Genomic DNA, 9,003 nt, shown 5'->3' on the forward strand with positions numbered 1-9,003 from the left:
CATGTGGCAGTTAAAGATTCAAGAAGGCCAAGGCGTGTAGCAAACTTATCTCTTTTATTATTAATGCGAAAGCATTAGAGCATTCGATGGCTATATTACGTCATGAAAACTTGTCTGCACGATTGTGTCGTTCAATAAAGGCAAATGTGGAAAATAGTATGTGGATAGTATGTGGAATGTGAAAATAGTATGTGGAATGTGGATATAGTATGTGGACGTTTTGCTTTCGCATTGCTCCCAGATGTTGGACCTACATCCCAAAAATGTTGCCTCAGTTTTTTTCAAAGTAGCCAATTGCTTTGATGCTCACATATCGCTCAAAATCTACCTTATCCTCATCGTATTTTTGTGGCGTAGGTGAATGCATTAGCTCATTGGAACAGTTCAAAAGGCACTCCCTTTCATTAGCTGACCTGGCAACCCGTCCAACTTCTCTTCCGAAGTCTAGCCACATGAAATTGATATAGCTGGACTGAACTTGGAAATGTTTTCTCATAGCAGTGACTTCTGTGAAGACCTCTTCAACCACTACTACGTTTGTGTTCATGGCTGTGGGGTTATAAGTAAATACCTCCAGGAGCCGCGTCACTACATGCTGCTGCTCAGTGCAAACAAAAGCATAGGCGACAGTGTGGCCACAGCCAGATCCATCTTTCACGATAAGCACGAAAAGTGGTGTTGGGAGTTCGGAGCGGTGTTCAGATGTGATGTCAAGGACGAGAACTTCTGGGAGTGAATGATAGGCATGTTTCATGTGTGATGTTTGAAAAAACAGTATTTGGAGCTCCTCGTCGCTGGTAATGGCAAGCACTCTGGCATCATGATACACTTTACACTGTTTCACTTCCTCTACCAACTGGCTTGGTTCGTCTTCTTTATGTGCACACTTTTAGATAGTGGATATCCGTTGTGATCGCACGCGCACGCACACACGCACACACGCGCGCGCACACACACACGCGTGCACGCACACACACGCGCGCACACACACACACAAAAAGGAAAACTTCAATCAGATACCGGAACAACATCTATGACTAGGAAATTTGTAGGTCGTTTACAGGTTTCTTCCTTCAGCTACTCTACAATTACAATCGGGCTGGGAAGCACATTCAATTCCACCAATGGTTTTAAAACTGTGCCTTCTGGAGTCATCTTATCCTCCTCAGACCTGAGAACAAGCGTCCGAGAGAAAACGTTTATTTCACTTATGATGTTTTCTATTTTGAGAGCCTCGGAACATATCTCGGCTTGGCTAAAAATGCATGACCCCCTGCAGGGACACTCGGGTTCCTATCTCTGTGTTTCTTATGTAGTTCATAATATTCCATTACTCTTGTGGACATCCTCAAGCGCTTTCAAAATGCCAAGCCACTCAGAACTTGAAAGAAGCAAATGTTTGTTATTCATAATTAACCAATGAGTTGAGGAGAAAAAACATTCACATGTGTTAGCTGCATTCGTGCAACACAGAAAGTCAGGCATGGAAGTGATAAAAACAATTTCTTCCCACTTCAGTGCAGAGGTACACGTTGCGCTGTGCGCATCGGTGGCGGGTTTTCATGCTGCACCGAGCATTTCGGCATCTTGCGCCGCTTGCGAGATCATCCTTCAGCAGTAGATGAAGGGCTCCTTGCTTCCTGAATGTTTGCGATGGAAGAGCATTCAGTGTTTTCCTTGGTGGCGTATCGAGATCTTCATCTGAAAGATGTTGGTTCACGCTCTGACATATCAATGCCTCCGAGACACACATCTTGGAGTCGAGGTAGTCCGTGACGTTCTTTCTGAGCAGCCCCATTGCGATTTTGTCCGCTTACTGAAGCCACCCATTTGCGCAAGCCAGATCTGACATGTGCAAGATCGTACGCAGCCGTCCATCGGTTTGTTCGGCTTCTTCGTGCATATGGAGCCGTCATTCGGTCTGCTGAGTCTACTCCGCCCATTTTGTCATGTCATTGTAGCTTTTTATGACTGCTGGGTGAGGAACATCCATGTACTTCTTTTCTTTCTTGCACCACCTTTTGTGGGTGTGCTCTGGGTTGACTCCAGAGGCTGTAGAAAGCATGAGAATAGGCATTTTGTCAAGCCATTTTGTGCAAGCAACTTTGTTATCCCATCTTAATTCTTCCAACTTGCCACATGATTGCTTCATAACATCTGTCGCTCTTCATGTGCGCTTCTTTTGGAAGTCTGCTCTTCATAAGCGTGTCAGTTGCAAAGACCTTTCTTCAGCAGTTCATCCATCAAAGAGCTGGATGAAAACCAGCGGTCAATGTACAGTGTTGAACCCACTAGAACAGTTTCCACGAGCGTCTGAACTTAGTTTCCAGACACACCAAGGCCGAAGTCTGGAAAGGTGTCTTTTCCTTTGTATATTTTGAAGTTGTAATTCACTCCGTCCTTTCCCGCTAGAACAAAGTTCTTGAGTCCCACTGGGTGGGGTTTGTTTGGGACATACAGCTTCACAGGGCAACGACTAGAAAATGGGATTATTTGCTCGTCGACACAAAAGCAACTTGGTCTTTCCAGAGACAAGCATCCATTCCGCGCCATCTCGACGAAAGGTGCAACCTTCCGCAGCCTTTCAGACTTTTTGTCACTTTCAGTGACGTCACTCTCACTTTGGCAGCTCAGGCTGGATCTAATTAAGAAAAAGCGATCTCTTGTCATGGTGTCCGCTATTGCACTAATAGCCATTCCTTTCATCCAGAAAAAAACGAATTTTAATATCCTATTACTCCCATGAGAATAGAACAGCCCAAAAATTGTTTCACTTCCTGGCCACTGATCTTTGCTATAATTCCCCGCTCCTTGTGTATCCGATGGTTGGTTTTCTCAGCCATTTGTTCAAGCATCTCTTTGTTCACATATTGCTTGTAGTATTCCAGTGGTAAGAAGTCACCCCTCTCTACAGAAAAAACACAGCCGGTTTCTGAATCCGGGACATCATTCTCTGGAGCTGAACTCGCTGTTCTTCACAAAGCATGTCGCTGTGAAGTTTTAGGGGTGTGTTCTTCACTGTCACTGTCAGGAGAGACATCAGTGTACTCCTCAGTATCACAATCGTAGGCATCAGTATCCCCTTCTTCACTTTCACAGTCTGATATATCAGAGTTGTCACGGTCACAAATTGACCTCAAAATCTCTTCGGCCTTGCTAATAGACAGGGCTGAAAGAAACAACAAAAGTGCTTTAATTTCTAGGATGCGTACGTTGAACAAAAACGTTTCTATACGCGGTACCGATCAAGAACTGGCAGGACTGGGAACCAATGTCCCCTTGCAGGGACATTTCTTTTAGTGTACCGCAAGTGGCAGAAAAATATTTTTTTCACAATGAGCCACAATAAAGTGTTCTTTAAGCATTAGCGATTCCAAAGTTCTTGATTATAGTTAATGTCAAAACAGTTTTCAGTGGTAAACTGTGTTTTACCTCTCCGCCGCGTGTAAAACGTGCTTGTGCCGATTCCCGTCATGTTGTTTACTCTCACAGACGCCCTCAAACCCCGCCAAATATTTCGCCATATCCTCAGCAATCACGAAGGGCCATGGCCCGTGTCTTGGCTGCTGAGTGTTGGTCTCATGCGGAACGGATAATGTTTTATTTCTCTCGAAACTTATCCAATGAGCTTCAAGCTCCAGGTCCATCAGTTTCCTTACGCGAGCATGTCATTTTGTCTCAGGCTGCTCCAGTTTTTCTGTCTCACCGAGCTCACGGCGTTCTGTGATCTCAGCCCAGGCCTCATTGGCTTCCTCAGCTGTTACTTTTTGTGCTAGCATGATCTCAAGAATCACATGCTTTCGTTTTGCAGGGCCCCAATCAATGCCCAACTCTTCACAAACTTCGATGAGTTCGTTCACTTTGACGTTCTCCATCGTGCACAATATTGCCCTTTTAGAATTCCCTTGCTGCTCATTACTATAGAGCGACTAGTATGACACGCACAAGTAATTCTTTCCAACACCGCCTTGTTTACTCCCTCTGCACCAGCTTTCGCTTCAAAGCACTCCTGCTAGGCTAGAAACAGCAAAGTTCTCTCCTGTGCAACACACAGCCTGTCACAGATCTCCCCGAGAACACTCGGGCCGAAAGAATGGTCTAGGCGACAGGTGCACCCACACAGACACATTAATACACTGTATGCGACGCAAACACTAGCACAGAAAACTAACAAAGCTAACACAAAACACAAAGGCTACCAATACACACAACCTGGGGACACCCAGTCTACTAGCATTCGGCGTACATGCTCATGGTTTGGTGCTGCTGATGCGTTGCATGGGTCCAGTCAGTGGCATCTATATAGCCTGCGTCGAGGTGGCATTCGAAGTGCTCAGGCTGGCGTTGTTGGCTGCATCATACAGGCTCCCGGTCCGAGTGCCCGTGGAGGCGTTGCTGGCGATGTTGGCTTGGAGGGCACCACCCGGATGGGTGGCAACAGTGCTGGAGGCACCCCTGGCCGTAGCGGGTGGTTGCGTCAGCCGTTGACTCCCCGAAGCGGGCTTAGGAACGGCAGGAAGTCTACGGTGCGACGCCGTAGAAGTCGAGATCACTGGAGCAGTAGCCGCCGTTGCTCTCTTCCAGCCGAGGTGTTCCTGACCTGCCGCCGCCGGAACCTCCGCTTCTCTGTTCTTTCCCCCCTGCCACACTATCCCGTGCGCTTTTATAGTCTTGTCGTTGGTACACGCCATCCTTGTCTTTGTCATCATCTTCTCTTCTCCACCAGTCAACTCTTCCCACCTCACCGAATACTTCATCTTCTTTATTCTTGGATTAATACACGTCATGCTTATCGTCAACCTCTTCATCTTCTGCGGATTTTAGTTCGTACTTTTATTTCCAATTTCCTAATATATGTGACTCAGCCGTACTCTAGACTACAATCACGTGTGCTAGAGCAGTCTGGCGAATTGAGGGGAAAACATCAGGCACTCACCGCGCCGAGGTAGCTGACGCCGGTCGATCCCGCAGCTGCCATTCACTGTTGGGACTGGGGATCCGAGCCTGGTCACGACTGTTGGGACTGAAGCATCTCAGCCTGCTGCCTCTGTTGCGCAGAGCTGAGCCATGAAACGGTCGAGGTGACGGTGAGTCAAAGGCTGTTTATGTACAAGATGTACAAGGGCTTTACATGATAGGTACAACGGCCGAGTTACATGATAGGTACAACAACTATAAATCAATCGAGGAACTAACAGACATCTTTAACAGACACTGGGAAGAGGGCACACTCCCAGCAGAATGGACGCACGGGAAAGTAATACTAATCCCAAAGCCCAACAAGCCAATCGCCTCAGCAAATATGCGACCAGTATCGCTCACCTCCAGCTTAGGGAAACTCCTTGAACATGTCATACTAGCTCGGCTAACAGCATACATGGAATACACGGGACAGTACCCGCACGCTATGGTCGGCTTCAGATCTCGTTTATCTACATAGGACGCTATGCTACAGCTAACATCGGAAGTGCTTGACCCACTTATACCAACTCATACTAAGGCGATATTAGCTATAGAAAAGCCTGCGAAAATGTACCACACAGCAATACTACAGGCACTCACGGATATACGAACATGTCCTAGGGTATACAACTGCATAAGGGCCTTCCTCCGACACAGGACAGCCATGCTTCACATCAGTAATCTTCACACCTCACTCTGCACACTTGCCAATGGGGGGGGCATGCAGGCTCCGCGCTTTCCCCCTTTCTGTTCAACATTTCACTTATTCCTTTGGCTTCAGAATTACAGAAAATCCCCCATCTTGGTCACACTTAATGCGCCGATGACATCACACTCTGGAAAACATATGGATCAGACGGTCAAATCGAGGACATGTTACAAACGGCAGCAGATACCATAACTAAACTCACCTCAAGAATCTGACTAGCGTGCTCGCCAGAAAAATCGGAACTAATCGTCATACCCCCTAAGGGACAGACATACCAAACCCCCATAGAAATCAGAATTCAGGGCAGACAGGTACCCCAGGTTCATACCATACGCATTCTAGGACTGTACCTTCAACAGGATGGAAAAAATGGAGACAGAATTAAGTGACCGAAAAAGGCTATCGCAGCTACCAGGCAACTCATAAAGAGGGCGACTGGACGCGCACATGGGAAGAGAGAGGCGTAGTGCATGTCTGTACCCTTAGCTGAATTCTTTACGCTACGCCATACCTGAAACTAACAACCAGTGAGGTCCAGCAAATAGACTGCTTAATTCGGCAAGCAACAAAAGTAGCACTTAAATTACCAAAAAACAATAGAAACGAGAACCTGCTCGTGAGTCCATAACAACCACTTACAAGCACAGTATGTTAGACTAGCCGCTACAGCTACCGGACGACACTGTATGCCAAACCACTACCTAGAAACATGCACCCCCACCGTGAACAGGGCCGCAGGAAGGTGTGTGCGGCAGCTCTGCACAAATGGTATGCTTGGGTGGATGCCGCCTGCGATGAGCACGGAGCCACTGCAGTTGTTCACAACCCACACATAACAACCCTATCCCACATGTTGGTTTATGTTTACTAATCTTTCACATCATTACAAAGAAGAACACAGGACCAGAATGGGGTGTATGATTTTTGGTCACTACCCAGATCAAAAAATTCCAACTGGTCCTATCTGGTTCTAGCTGGGACCAGTTCATCTGTGTTATGGAATAATTCCCAGTTCATCTGGTCCCAACAGCTGAGACCCATTGTAAACTGGTCCCAACTGGCAAGCTTAACCAGCTGGTAACTGGGAGCAGTTGCCAGCTGGTTATGGTTATTACTGGTGCTTCTTTTGCCACAGTGCACTGAGGCTGGTCAAAAGCTCCTCAAAAGGCATGCAGCGATCCCACAGTCAGCGCATACTGCTTACAGCATGAGAAGTGTCAAAAACATTCATTAGCATGCATTTCGGTGCTTCCGAGCTTCCTGAGGAGGGATTTTTTTACATCCTGAATTTCTCTGTCAGGAGTCTCAGGATGACGGCCACAGTCCCTTCCACATCCATGCCTTTTTGGGAATCCCACTGCTGGACTGTAATTGCAGATTAAAACGAAGTTTTATCGTCAGCGTGCACATTATGCAGCAGTCTTGCCGGCATATGCCCTCCCATACAATATAGTTTGGGATGGTAGCAACCTCAGACAATGCAAAATTCCAGCCCTACGTTTCATAAAAATTGTCACACAAGGAAATGCAGTAGTGAGTTACAAATACAGTTGGAATTGCCTGCTGTGTGACATTTTCCAGAGGAAAGGAAAATTGACTATTGTAGAACATTAAAAAGTACTGCATGCAAGGATATCAATATATTATGGCTAACGATGTATAATACAGCATGCGACAATTCAAAATGAACAGCCATACTTCTTGTAGTAGTGAGCAATCACAGTCAGGCACTAACAGACTAGTACACTGCTCAGAAGACGGGCAATTGCCCACTTAAGGCATTGAGCTCAAGATAGGCTGTGGCGCTTTCTTAGGTCATTCACAATTGTGCAGGACTTCAGCCGCCATTCAGCACTGACTGTTAGATCTGTGTGATGACACGTACAATAATTCCCTGCGACATACAGTGAATGAAGAACCAGAAAAAATTAAGGCTAGAAATATATTCTGTAACTGTCCCATTACCTTGAATCATGGCAGTCTTTTCGAGTGTTAGGGCCTGCTTTTGCTGGCTGCGCCAGGGTTCTTTTAGTGGGTGCCACAGAGCCACTAACTCGGCGTTCAGCCAGCGCCTCACTTGTCCATATGGCCTGAGCCGCATCTTTGCAGACCAATGTTGCCTTCTTTGCGCTGAAAATCTTCACAGCCTGGCCCACACTTATCACTATGCCTTTTCTTAGGTGAAACTATGAAAGAAATGCAATACAAATTAGCTAAAGTTTTGAAGGACTGTCACGAATATCAATCATTAGTCAACAAATGCTCAGTAAAGGCAAAAAATTTGCCTGGCCCAGCACGGGTTGGCCATGTGTAATATGGCACGTGCACGGCAGTGTGAACTGTCATGGTGGTTAAGTGGTTAGAGCACTCAGCTACCAAGCCAGAGGACCTGGGTTCGTGCAATATCAGCTGCGGCAGCCACAATTTTGAAAGAGACGAAATTAAAACTTGCCCGTGTGCTGTTAGTACATCCACAGCCCTTCGCGACGGTGTCCGTCATAGCCCACGTATCACTTTGAGGCGTTAAGCCCCACGATTTGCAATTTATTTCTACAGTTTGCGGGCCAATATCACTGAGTACATTTTCACTGAGCAAGGTATCTGACACAAGCTCGCCTCGTCCGCCGATCCAAATGGTGGTAACGGATCGGGGGAGAAAGCTCCTGTCGTGTCGGAGACTGCTGGGGACTTCGGACTCGAACGCGAAAAGCTCTCTGGCTGAGCGCCGGCGGCCATGTTGGTGGGGTTGCCTGCAGCAGGTTCTCGGGCCGGGTCCTCCCGGGGGCTGTTGGCCGGGTGGTGCTCGGCCTGGTCCTCCTTGGGGTGTTGAGCGAGGGTTTCTCTGCCTGGTTCCCCTGGGGGCCGTCGGCCGGGCGCAGGTGTTGTGGTTGACCACCTCTCAGCAGCCACTTCGAAGATTTCTTATTTTGTCTGCAGTGCCATTTGAGTCTTCGAACCAAGGGGGTGCTAACCCCAAGGCTCTGCTTTTGCCCCCACAGGTTGTTTGGGACCTGGGCCAGTGTGGGGACTTTACACCCAGGATCCCCTTCCTGTTCTTTAGCCCCAGTTGCCTGGCTTACCAGCTGGCACCTGGACGTATGTCCGGAAGCGAACAGGGCATCAGGGCCATTGGAATTGACCCTGGGGTGGAGATGTGCTCCGCCAGCCAGCCAGCTGCGCCCAGATAGCTCTTTCATTTGATTGCCAAAAGCTTCAAGAACAAGAGTCATATTTGGGTGCTTGGTGCCATACCAAAGAAGAGAACACACCACGTCGCTCCAGCGAAGGTGTGGTGGCAACTTGTTGATGGTGAGGTGTACAGGCCGGATAGA

The 9,003-nt window shown here is 47.6% G+C and overlaps 1 pseudogene; it reads right to left on the minus strand.

Moving 5' to 3' along the window:
• Positions 1-1,930: 1,930 nt before the first annotated feature.
• Positions 1,931-7,772, minus strand: LOC149362469 (uncharacterized; annotated as a pseudogene).
• Between the last annotated feature and the right edge of the window lie 1,231 nt (positions 7,773-9,003).

This window comes from Amblyomma mixtum, chromosome 2, assembly GCF_055824585.1.
Source record: "Amblyomma mixtum isolate Tamu chromosome 2, ASM5582458v1, whole genome shotgun sequence".
Taxonomy (NCBI): domain Eukaryota; kingdom Metazoa; phylum Arthropoda; class Arachnida; order Ixodida; family Ixodidae; genus Amblyomma; species Amblyomma mixtum.